This window comes from Gadus chalcogrammus, chromosome 13 (assembly GCF_026213295.1).
Source record: "Gadus chalcogrammus isolate NIFS_2021 chromosome 13, NIFS_Gcha_1.0, whole genome shotgun sequence".
In the NCBI taxonomy this organism is placed as follows: domain Eukaryota; kingdom Metazoa; phylum Chordata; class Actinopteri; order Gadiformes; family Gadidae; genus Gadus; species Gadus chalcogrammus.
The window spans coordinates 25,714,965-25,728,420 of NC_079424.1; the positions used below are offsets into that span (position 1 = coordinate 25,714,965).

Sequence of the window (13,456 nt, forward strand, 5' to 3'; positions counted from 1 at the left end):
ACCAACCATGTGTATGGCAGAAATGTTAGTTAATAGTCAGCAGAAAGAAGGAAGACAGGAGTAATGAGCCTGTCATATAGACTTTGAAGGACCAGAACCATTTATAACGTATTGAAGGTGATACAGCAAGTGACTGTGGTGGTGCAAATCACAACTTGCCTTTTCTGAGACTGGCTCACTTTTCATCAAGTTTGGGTCAGATGGTTCTTCACAGGGTGCCTGAAATAGTACAGAGGAAATGTACTAGTCACTTGTCTGGCAGCGTTTTCACTTAGTAGTCATTAAGAAAAAGAAGATGGGAGTAATGAGTCATGTAGCATAAAATGTGTAGGTCTACAACCAATTTCTACAATCTCAACGTTTTCACAGTTATGCAGATGTACACATTCTCATGAATGATTAATTTAAGTGCACACTGTCCTTTATAAACTAAATAAAGAAATAAAACAACATCTACAATGACCCAGCTGACCTTCTACCTCACCTAATGCTGTGAACCTGTTCAAATATTTGTTAATTAAGCAATATCACACTCGTGCTCTTGCTCTTTGCCTGTGGCCTCATCTCTACAACCAAATCGCAGCTGGGCTGATATTCAGGACAATAACAGGTCCACTAATGCCATTTATTGGTTAACAGTAATAAAAATAACATACTATGATTTGTTAATTTTATAAGAGACCCCGTGGACCTTAACTCACCACTGAGCGCCATGGCCAAGAGGAATCACCATAGTTAAATGTTATCTCCTCGCCTGGAAAGATTTCCTTGATGGAAAATAGACACAAGTGTGGCCTTCCTTTGACCATTATCCTCTTGACTTTGCAGTTGGGATGTATGTGATCATCATTCACTAGTCGTCCCAGTGTTCCGTCCTCTTTTGAAGCATCTATGCTGTGAGAAATAGACATTTTTAGTACAAAAATAAAGGTTTGATTTGGTTATATTTCTCTGTTTTTTGTGCTTCTACTGTGGGTAAGTAGGCGGTAGTCTGCACATAACCTAGTGTTTTATTTTTGAAAATTGACCGGATGCTTTGTGCCTTTCCTGTGTCTGACTTCCTGCCAGTTAAAAAAGGCTTGTCCATCTGTCATCTAGGAAAGCACACGTTCTTTGATTTTATTTATTTTTTAAAAATAAACAAGAAACACACTGGTTTCAGATGAGAGTGGTTGCTGTCTAAACAGCAAGATTAATAAAGCCTGCCTGGTCGGGAGCAGGCTAGCTGCACAGAACAAATCTCCATAGTACCTTACGTGCCTTCGCTTTCATGAAACTGAAACACAGCTAAATTCATCCAGGATAACCAGAGAATCCCAGCTTAATCCCTTATCTTAGTTTTGTGAAATATCCCACTGGTAGTATTCGTCGGTTAGTTATTGGTGAACAGAGAGCAGAGGGATGACATCAGGAAGTCGCACATTCTATCTGCTCTATTAACATTCATATTATCCAGGAAAACCTAAGCATTTTGGACATGTAAACAGTTTGTAGTGCATAAAGTTGTTGATCAAAGTTTATAATTAAGTTCACTTGTCTGTAATTGCCTATCCCTGTATATCTAATTCAACACTGGGTGTAGGTTGATAGCTTTGAACCACCACTGAAGATAGTATGTAACAGGTCAGATTAATAAGACAATAAAGATAAATTTAATCCAGGGTTTCAGAAATTCAAATATGAAATCACAGACCAACCCATAAATTAAATAATCATACAATTTAAATCTCTCTGTAAAGCACCTTTGGTCCAGCTTTGTTGTTATTTAATGTACCCTACAAAAAAAACACAACTTCTCTTTGAACAAGTAAGACGTTGATGAACAAGCAGCAATCTTACCAATAGTGCTTCCCATTCCACATGAACTCAAATGCATATTTGCTGTTTTTGTCATCTGCACTGTCGCTCAGAGACAAAACTCCACGATACTCCACCACAAAACTTTTTGGTTCAATGTAGTCTTGTGTAAGCACACCTCTCCCTGAAGAAAATAAAGAAAACAGCAACATCAGCTCCTGTTAGATAACCAACTTCATTTATGGCTGTATTTTCAAAGAGATATTCAAGGAATAGTTCACTTTAAATGAAATTTCATTCATGCTGATGAGAAGTCTGGTATAGTTTTTTAATCCGTAAAACACTGACTGAAGGGAACGAAAAAAGCTTGTGCAGTATTTTTCCAACCAGTGACCCAGTTGTTAAAACGTAATAAAACAACCCCTAATAACCTTTAAATGCTTCCAAACTGCTTGTGGACCTTCATCCAAGTCTCCTGAAGCTGCCACATGCAATGACTTGAAAAAATGTATTAATGCCATGTTATTAATCTTAATACTCACTGTTGAAGGAGAGATAAAGTCTTGCAAACATGCACCGTCTGAACTGGTGTGTGGCGGAACATGCAATGTTTGCTAGGCTTTAGCTCTCCTGTAATGGTGAGGTATTTAGATTAATCACATGCCGTAAATTACATTTTTTTACTAGAAGATTAAAAAACTACACTTCTCATCGACATGAGGGTGAGTAGATAATGAGAGGAAGACCGACAACAAATTTAAGTGCTGTGCAATACAAAAATAATTAAACAAAATGCAAACAAATGCAATCCAGAACTTAAATATAAGATACATATAATTAAAGTTATGACACATACAGTCAGTTCATATAATAAAGTCATACAATGAAAAGAGTTAGAGGAAGACAATGCTTGTAAAAAATATGGCATGTAGGTGGCAAGTTGGTATACACCAGTGGTGCCCAACCCTACTCCTGGAGGGCTACTGCTCATTTTCTTCTGGCGTTTTAACTACCGTATTTTCCGGACTATACGTCGCTCCCGAGTATAAGTCGCATCAGTCAAAAAATGCTCCATGACGAGGAAAAAACATATATACGCTCAGCATCGGTGTATAACGTCGCATTTATTTTTAAACATTTAAAACAAGAACGCTTTAGTCTGGAGAGAACTGAATTGAAATTGTACAATAGCAATATAGGTGTGTCGGTCCCTCGTAGTTCCTGGAGCTATACCGAATTTCCGTGACACCCTGGGATTTCCACCGGACGCGTATGCGCCGCGTCAGATGCCTTCACACAGTCCAGGGAGGGCCTCCAGTTTTCGTCCGCCGCCAAGTCATGCGCTGTGATGTGTGACAGCTCGTTTGCACACAAATTGCAGATAAGGCTGGGGTAGCTTTGGTTGAACCGGAGGACATTGAGGACGGAAATATAATTTATATCGGTGGTGCAGTAGGCTTGCAGCGTTCAGTTGTAGGCCTAATGAATGACGGTGCCCTCTGCGGCCGAGGATTATGTACGCACAATTTTGGCATATAAGTCGCTTCGAAATATAAGTCGCAGGGCAAGCCAAACTACAAAAAAACCGCGACTTATAGTCCGGAAAATACGGTACATCCGTTTATACATTTTTCTCAAGCACAGATGGAAAAAACAAACCAGATGAATCGATAGACATTCACTGAAGAAATGAATTATGTTATGGATAAGAAATTAGTATTCAGTTAACTCCAGAAATCAGATAATGATGAGTTTATTTGCGTGCATCTAAACCCCATAGTGAACTACAGCTACTGTAAGGTGACTACACTAGAAACAAACATAAATATACTGGATGAAAAACGTACCTTTATGTGTGTTAATAAATCTTCCTTCCAGGAAAGATTTGTCTTCTCCAATGGTAATGTGGTCAATAGCATCCTGATCAGGAGTTTTTCTCCTCCCTCTCCTTCTCTCTGTCATCTTTGCTGTAAAAATGCCCAGACAATAACATTACATTTCAAACTACCTGTCACATCACATGTAACCTATATTTCATGCCAAATCACGTTAGATATTCTGTCTCAACATTTAACATGGGTTTCACTGAATGACCCGTAAACTGAAAAAACTGGTGTCACGTCTCTTCTTCAGTGTTGGATCCTCTGAGACCAGTGGTGAGCGCGTTACTTTTCGCCACATCAAATCGTCGGTAACGGCGTGGAAACAATTAGATTATCCGTCAATGAAAAAATAACGCCCTTAGCAACGCCGTTTTATTTTAACGCCGTTAGTCACATCACTGGTTGAGACGCACAGCACAGGTTATAAACAGGCTATAAACACAGCTGGCAATGTGCGCCGCGCCGCCGTCACACGCCGCCTCGGTGCTCACCGAGGCGGCGTGTGGTACTCGGTGAGCACCGAGGCCGCGGCCCCTTCACACGCCGTCTCGTTGAGCACCGAGTCGGCGTGTGTCAACACCACGTTGTCACTGTCAAAAATATTGGATAACGCTAACGTTACCGTCTAAACAACTAACTCTCGTCGACTACATTAACTCGGCGACTACATTAGCTCGGCGACGACATTAACTAACGTTACCATTAGCTGCAGCAGACCGAAGCCCTGAATGTGTCCTCTATTTGTCACAGAAATGGCTTTGAGTATTTAAAACCTAAACTAAGGTTTTTAAAAGTGTTTCTTACCTGTTCATGAATTGCTTAATCCGCTTCACCTCGTTGCCGCAGTTTTATGAGATTTCCCGCGAAACGTATAGACTGATCGCTGCAGCCAATCACTGATCAGAACCTGCTTGATTGACATCACTGCAAGCGAATCACTGATCAGAACCATGACTGACGTCTGACTGCAGCCAATCACAGACGAGGGATTTTTAGCCAATGAATTACGCTCATTCAGTGTGTGGAATGGCGGGGAAATGTGTGTCGGCACGGAAAATAACCACACACTGGCGACGACACACACACACACAAAAAAGTTGGGTTTGTGCTTATCGGGACTTTTTGAGAATTTGAGAGCAGCTTGATGACAGCCTCCTGAGTGCCGCTACACTGTTTGAATTATGAGGACACCAGAGGTGTCCTCATAATCCGGTGGTGTCCTCATAGAGTAAGTAGGTATCCGACAAAATGTCCCTTTAAACCACAGGAACAAACACACACACACACACACACACACACACACGTGGCACTTGCACGGTCGAGTCTCATTGGCGGGCCAACGTCTCTGGGCGGGCCAGGCAGAGTAAGGGGAGGAGCTGAGATTCCTGATGACGTCATGAATACAGACATTCCAAATCAGCGCACTTGAGCCTCCGTTTTTTTCAAAGGCGAGCAGAACAGCTAGTGCTCGTTTTACACCAAACGCAAGTTTTAGCCATTGGGGGACCATAGGCAGGCTAGGGGAACTCATATTTACGTTAGAAAACCTCATAAAGTGAGATTTTCATGTCATGGGACCTTTAAACAGATAGCTCTTCTTTCAGACAGTCCGTACTCAAGTCAGCGGGAGTACATGGTTAGAAGGGAAATGACAGAGTAGTTCTATCTTGATGAACTGCTTCTACTCTTGGAAACAAAGTCAATTTTTTCATTCTTTACCGACTGAGCTAGCCGGGCATACAAAAGTCAATACCAGACAACATAAAAAAAAAAAACACACACAAAAAACCCTCTGCGTTAAATCTCCTCTACATTGATTTCTTCAAATGTTGATAGAAAGTTGCCGTATTTCATTCCCCAATGATAAATCACATATGATTTAAATTCTTGGGCCCCCTCCCTCTCAGTCTCCCCTGAATAATCTCCTTTCAACCCTTAAACTCATCTCTGAGCGTATGTAATCTCCTGGGTTCTGGAAAGGGGACATGGGGGGAGCCACCCTTAAGAACAAGCTTTCCTCTCCCTTTGGCCCCCTTAAATGTTGTGTTGGTAAAAAAAATATAGCAAAATATGTCTTTCAAGAAAAAAACGATTTGCATGTTATGATCGTAAGAAAAGGTGAAATGGATAATATCTTATCTCCTAAATACTTCCAATTTCTGGAAAGCACTTTAACCAGATAGCTCTTTCAGACAGTCTGTACTCAAGTCAGCGGGAGTACATGGTTAGAAGGGAAATGACAGAGTAGTTCTATCTTGATGAACTGCTTCTACTCTTGGAAACAAAGTCGATTTTTTCGCTTAACAAAGGTTACAGGTTTGGGCTAATGGACATCCTGGTGGTCAGTTAAAATTAGCTCGTCCCTGGGTGGGCTTGAACCACCCTCTATTAACAGTCGAACACGCTAACCAATTGCGCCACAGAGACCAATGAACATATTCATTCATATTAAAATTTACAACGCCTCCCTTAGAATGTCAGACACCGTCCCTCTCTGTAATCTCTGACCTCAAACAAGGACTAATTCTTGCACCTTTTGCACAATACTGTACAATTATTTTTGTACAGTGCTGTATTTTGTGTATGTATGTGTATGTATGTATATATATATATATATATATATATGTGTATGTATATATGTATGTATGTGTGTATATGTATATATATATGTATGTGTATATATGGTGTTGTATATATATTTATATTGTCCTTAAATTTGTTATTTGTATATTTTGTTTTTCTTAGGTTGTATCTTTTATCTTTTGTGTATGTATGAGTATTTATGTTGTATGTATATGTATATATATATGTGTGTGTGTATATGTATATATATGGATATGGATATATATATGTTATTTTTTTTTTATTCTTAATATTTATTTATTTATTTGTGTATGTATATCTGGAGTTCGTGACAAAAATAATTTCCCTCTGGGATTATTAAAGTATTTATCTATGTGTCTTGTAAAAATGGGAACATGTCTGCATGTCAGCTATGGCAAAGTTCGCAACAAATGAATCTCACTCAACCATTGAAACAGTCAATGGCAATGAGATTGTATTATACCCCGGTATGCTAGAATACCATCTAAGGGGAATAGCCATGCTTTCAAAGTAATGTTATATTGCTTATTGGCCCTTTGAAATTATCAAGACTTTAATGGTTTGCCGCCACAAACCGTAGTTGCAGTTTATTTTCAAACTTTCTAGCTGACTCCATAGCAATGCAAAATGTTGTGGGTCAAACACGCAACCTGCTGACCGGCTGACATTTAGTGTGGCTCTATGATCGAACAGAACCAAGAACTACATATTTCCTTTTTTGTTCCATCAGATGGGCTAGGTTAAAAGTAAATAGCGCCCAACGTGGGGCTTGAACCCACGACCCAGAGATTAAGGGTCTCATGCTCTACCGACTGAGCTAGCCAGGCTTACAAAATTCAATACCAGACAACATTAAAAAAAAAAAAACACAAAAAACCCTCTGCGTTAAATCTCCTCTACATTGATGTCTTCAAATGTTGATAGAAAGTTGCCGTTACAGGTTTGGGCTAATGGACATCCTGGTGGTCAGTTAAAATCGGCTCCTCCCTGGGTGGGCTTGAACCACCAACCTTTCGATTAACAGTCGGACGCGCTAACCAATTGCGCCAAAGCTGGGGAACAATAGAGCTGGGGAACAATTTTAGGGTGGGGGGAAAAGGAAGGAAAGGGGGGAGAGGGGGGGGAGAAGAAAAGGAAGGAAAAAGAGAGGAAAAAGGGAGAAAAAGGGGAAAGGGAAGGGAATGAGAGAAATTTAGGCCTCCATTACATAAAAAACAAATAAAAACTTGTGAATGTGGAGTTTTGTGTGCAATTGTTCAGCCTTGGAATGGAACAGAAGGTCGGCGGTTCAAGTCCCACCGGTGACAAACATTTTTTTTGGTTCATTCATGGATGTACTCAAGATCTCTTGCGCAAATATAATTACCCTTGCCCTCCATGGACAGACACATGCACTTATTTTAATGGGAATATTCTAATTACTATGGTACTTTCGGTAACACTTTATAATAACTACACACAATTCATCATTTATTAAGCATTTTTTACCTATTGGGTAATGGTTTGTTCACCATTAGTTATTATTGTTCATACATAACGTATCATTATGTAAAGCATTCTCTTCACCAGTTATAAATGGGTGTGGTTCATAGTAAATTAAGCCTTCTAACCAAAAACTATTAAATAATGTTTGTTCACATTCAGTGATTGATTGTTCATAAATAATGGTATCATTTAGTAACGCATTTCTTCAAAAAGTTTATATAATGGTTTGTTCATAGTAAATAAGCCTTATAAAAAAGTAATTTTACCTTCATGCCTTAAATAAAATGTTATGATTTAGAAATAGGCCTCAACTAATAGCTGGGGTGTTAATACACATGTTACAAATACTTACCAATTAGGTTACCCATGATTAATTCATGAGTTACTACAGATTAGTTGACTACATGGTGTGAGCCCATCTAGTGAGCACTTTCTATGCTTTACAAAGCATTTATAAATGAATTGCAAACATAACCTGGACACAAATATGTATTATTCTATTTGGACATGCCTTCAGAACTATGCCTACGGATAGTTAGTGTTACTGCATCTTTAACAAGCACTTAAAAAAACTTCAATTCATGATTAACTCATGAGTTACTACTGATTAGTTGACTATATGGTGTGAGCCCATCTAAAGTGAGGACTTGCTATGCTTTACAATGCATTTATAAATGAGTGGCAAACATAACCTGGACACAAATATGTATTATTCTATTTGGACATGCCTTCAGAAATATGCCTACGGATAGTTAGTGTTGCTGCATCTTTAACAAGCACTTAACAACACTTCAATTCATGATTAACTCATGAGTTACTACGGATTAGTTGACTACATGGTGTGAGCCCATCTAAAGTGAGGACTTGCTATGCTTTTCAAAGTATTTATAAATGAGTGGCAAAAGCTAGCAGATACCAAAGAGACACAAGTAAAATAAGTATTATTTTAAGAAAAGGGAAAGAAATGTCAGTGTTGAAAACGTACAAACATTTATTTAAAACTCAATACATTATAATTATTTTCAACACAAATTGTGTTTTTAAACAGTGACTAAGATCACACACCCCAGGGGGAAAAAAAGAAACTGAAAATAAGCTATGAACAATGGTATTGAACAAACATTAAAAAAAGGCAAATTACAATAAATAAAAAAATACAATTAATGCATACTTATGTTGTCATAAAACAAACAAACAACAATACAAACATATGCATGTACAATTAATTAACACTACCTAGGCCTACTTATATTTTTTTGAGATGTCGTGCATTAGCCGACCAAATGCACCATGGTGGTGCTTTTTCGCCAGCCACTCGTTCCACTCTATGAGGGTCAAATGGTCAGAGAGCAGACTTTCTGACCGATTGCCCCTCAGTCTCCATATCTGCTCCTTGTAAGAGCGCCAGGCCCTCTCCACGTGCTGAGTATGAGCCCCCGTACGCGGATCAACATACCACCTACTGTGATTCACAGTATGATGGTGGTACCCAAGCCCTGAGAGTACACGGTAGGAACGCCATTCATCACTTATAATTGATGTCCCTGGTCGGACATGGTGAACTATTAAAGGCACGAGGTGCCCCCTGGATCTCTTCTCCACAAGGCGCAAAACTGGCCTCCTTGCCTCTCCATTCACGCCAAGCATCCCAAATACCCACTTCCGCCGTCTCCACCCACCAGCCATCCTTCCTCTTCCATACTTATACAGGAAAAAAACAATAAAGATATAATCAGTTATATATTTTACTATTATACAATCATATTACTATAAAAAAATAACTAGATTAACTACTGTTTTTCACAAGTATCAAAATGTTGTAAACTAAAGCTAAAAACATACCTTTCGTTTGTGTCGAAAATGGCTCATCAATAGCTACAAACTCCCTTCTCCCACCAATCTGCTGACCTGTCCGCCTCCTCAACCTCTCCATCGCAAACACACATGCCTCCCTTATTTTTTTGGCCATTTTGGTCAGAGTGGCTGAACTGGCTGCAATGCTGTCTTCCATCATGTCAATTTGTCTAAGTCTAAGACCCTGTGAAAATCTTCAAAGGTAAATAGAAAAAATGTTGTACTGTTAATACATTTAACACAATCAAAGAGACCAGCAAAAAGCAAAACAATACACTGTATTGTTTCTTCAATAATTAATTCAGCTTGACTGGCTTAAATCTTGCTACGCAGTTTCTTAGCTAGAACATTTATTTTGTCACATACAGCAATCATCTCCTAACGATCCACTAGCTGCCTGTCCGCTGAATATGCTAGCTCTCTGTTTTGTTTGAAACATCAACAGCCGTGACGGCACCCAAAAATACTTCGAGAACCGTCAACATAGAAATGTGGTTAACATCATATTCAGACAATCAAGCACATATTAACCGAGCACTCTATACTATTCATTTTGTTATTTTATTTATTTTTAAAAAGAAAATGCTTGGCATGTTTCAAGTACTCAAAATATAGGCTCTTTTTCTCGGTGTGTTTTACTTTTCTACACTTCCTCTGCTCAAGTGCATGGTGCTATTTCAAAAGGTCCTTGCTCACTTAACTGCTGAACTTTAAAGGCTCTCTGTCTCTACTACCTAGCAGCCACCATGTCTAGCAACACAACAGTCTTTCTACGCATTATCTGTTTTAGCTTTCAATGACATGTTAAGTCACTTTTGCATTGTCATGCACTGGTAATTCCTTGGAATAACATTTGTAGTTATTTTTGCTAATAGGGTTGTATAAAGGTGGTTATATTATATACCTATTGTTAACCTTACACATAACGCATAACACTAAAAAGTACCAACATAGCCAATAATAACAAGCAATGACAAATATAACGTTAACTCAACAATAGCACATACATTACAATAATACGAATAATAATGCCATCGTAATACATTGAGTGTAGGCTTAAGCATGTTCAGCTACAAAACAAATAGTAATCAATTAAAATAAAAAGGTACAACTATAAAAAGTTATAAAAGTATGGCTCCATAATCAATTACATTAACAGAATGGCGAGGTGATTTCTTAAAACTCAAATGTATTGCTTACCTACCTGTACATGAATTGCATCCAATTTTTCAGAGAGACCTTTGAATGACTGAACATTGACTTATGCCGCACAGATTTTTGTGTGGGCTTTCTGTAATGTGCAGCCCGTCGACAGATCCTAACAAACAGTAACATACCGTTGTTGTTATTTAGAGAGGTGCATCATACAATTAAAATACAATCAGCACAATTGTACATGTCCCCATATTTTACTATAAACTACAAAATACATGATAAGGAAAAGGGAAGCAGTCGTTGCTTATGAAGTGAGCTGAAATATGTGTAAATGTGTAAATAAATGAAGGCAATCTTTCCCAGCACACTGTTTAGAGTTACTTTCTTCAAGTGTGCAACATGTGCACCCCAAGTAGGCTCAGTCTAGTCCCATATGAAGTTGAAGAAATAAATTACTTTGTTTCTTTACAATAAAAAATTGCAGCATATCATGCTATTCAAACTGAATGTATCTCATCTCAGCTATCCCTTTCTTACCAAGCATATTGGTCCACACTGTTTCCTCTTCTCTTCAGCTCCATGCCATGATAGCATTTACTGCATTTCATTTTTCTTCTCAAAAGTTTCTTCCTCTGAAACCACTTAATAAGCTTCCAAGCATTTTGTTTAGAGACTTCCTGATGTAGAAGGTTTCTCACACTGCTGAATCTTGTCATTACACTGGTGAATGATGCCGCCAGGATCGTGCTGCCACAGAATCTAACGCCTGTGTTCAGTAGGAATCGCGTCATCAACGTGGGACAAAGAAAGGTTTCGCGCTTATTCTATAGTGATATAGCCACCTGTTCCAGCTGACAGTAGCAGTAATAATGGCAAACAGAAAACGGATACAGACCAGAGGAAAAAAATATGTAGAGGAGACAGAAGCGGAAGGCAGCAGTGTTGGTGAGTATAAATATATGTTTTGTTGTTTTTTTTAAACTTACATTGATTGACAATGAGGTAGATTGCTTGCTAGCTTGCTAGCTACTTATACAGTACAGCCACATATAGTAGCTAGCTACTCATATGCGGGGGCACTGAACTGCATCAGCAATTTAATGAATAAGAAGTGAGAGTTTACTGTAGCCTAACTACCATGGAACGTCAACAAATTAATTCAGCATGTTTCTCCTGATTTCAGCAAACCAAATTAATCCTGTGAACGTATTATAAAGACAGTATAAGATAACCGAATGAAAACCTCTGAATGCAGTCTGTTAGTTTAATTTCTTTCTGTCAGATGAGGTTACTTTAATAGGCTAACAGTTAATGTTTTATAGGCTACTTTATGAAACCCGTGCTTGAATAGAAGAATGACATTTTACTGAATTCCTGTGATTTGTCCAGTGTCCAGTGATTTTACTTTAATTAGATTTTCTACATTCATTCAATAATGACATATGTATTTATTTTAGGTGCGTCAGCAGCCCCCACAGCACAGCTGGCACTAAACAATACAGCACATGAGTTGCAGATGTGCAAAAAGAAAATGGAATGGCAGAATGAGAAAATAGAGGAGTTGACCAAGGAGAGAGATTTCCTCAAGGAACAACTAGTATCCGGCAAGTCTCCCAACACAATGTTTAGTCAAAGTGTTGGTTTGTTTTTAGTAGGGTAGAAGGAAGGCATTGCGTGTCCTCTTTGCCTCCAGTCCGCCACAGTCATCTGCCGAATGGTCCAAGAATGTGGGCTTTGACTTCGAACTTCGTAATTTGAATATCAAAAAATAAATCAAAATTCGAACAAATATTAGGCAGCCCTTAATATTCGAACCTGTTATGGGCAGGCCAAGAGGGAGAGACGTCGGAGAACCTGACGCAGTCTATTCATAATATTGTAATGACCACGGAAGAGGCAGTGACTGAAGTATTGATTAGACAGCGATTTATTAGAAACCTAATAAACCGTTTGAACACGCAAGACCGGTAACCATAGCAACGCCGGTAAACCAACCTCGCAAAACAATCTCGCAAAACCCAATCCAGGGCTGAATCCGAATACTCATACTTATAGTATGCATTTTGTAGTACGCCACAAATATAGCGCGTCCGAATGCTCAGTACGCATTGTGTAGTATGGAAAACGTTAAAGAATGCGTACTACCGCCACAGTATACAACGGTAGGTCCCTACGCTATCCCACAATGCAACCGGAGTCTGGTAACGAACGAAGAAGAGATGGCTGACCCGACACTAACAGCGGCTTAGAAAGACGTCGTAGAAAGCGGCGAAAAAAAGAGACATTAAAAAAGTAAAGTAAGTAATTAAGTAAAAAGAGACATTTTTAATTTAATAGCAACGATGACAAGACGGAAAACAGGTAACTTATCAAGGTAATTTTGCCGGCATCTGAGGGGAGATACGTCATCTCCAAACGTCCGGTGGAGTTTCAGAGGCGTTCTACGCATAGCTGTAGTACGGTGAAGTAGTAGACACTGAACAGAAATAGTATGTACTAAGTATTCAGATTCAGCCCAGGTCTTACTGAAGGCATTTAATGGTCAAAATAGTATTAATAAATATTCGAATATATTCGAATATTAATATTAATAAACAAACGAACTTCGAATATGATTTTTGGGCCAAAGTCAAAGCCCTATTCCATATTAGCAGTTTCACACATTCCCTTTCCACAGA

At 38.8% G+C, this 13,456-nt stretch overlaps 1 long non-coding RNA gene and 1 other non-coding gene across 3 annotated transcripts; both read right to left on the bottom strand.

The window, feature by feature from the left end:
- On the bottom strand, nt 1-4,684 carry LOC130401463 (uncharacterized). 2 transcript variants are annotated; one of them, XR_008903847.1, is made up of 4 exons: nt 4,485-4,684; nt 3,645-3,764; nt 1,840-1,981; nt 1-894 (listed from the first exon to the last, which is right to left on the bottom strand). It is a non-coding gene; the product is annotated as an uncharacterized LOC130401463 (long non-coding RNA). The 2 variants fall into 2 exon arrangements; XR_008903846.1 differs by having other exon boundaries at nt 3,645-4,684.
- A 2,354-nt stretch (nt 4,685-7,038) lies between these two features.
- trnak-cuu (transfer RNA lysine (anticodon CUU)) lies at nt 7,039-7,111 on the bottom strand. Its single transcript has one exon. It is a non-coding gene; the product is annotated as a tRNA-Lys (tRNA).
- Between the last annotated feature and the right edge of the window lie 6,345 nt (nt 7,112-13,456).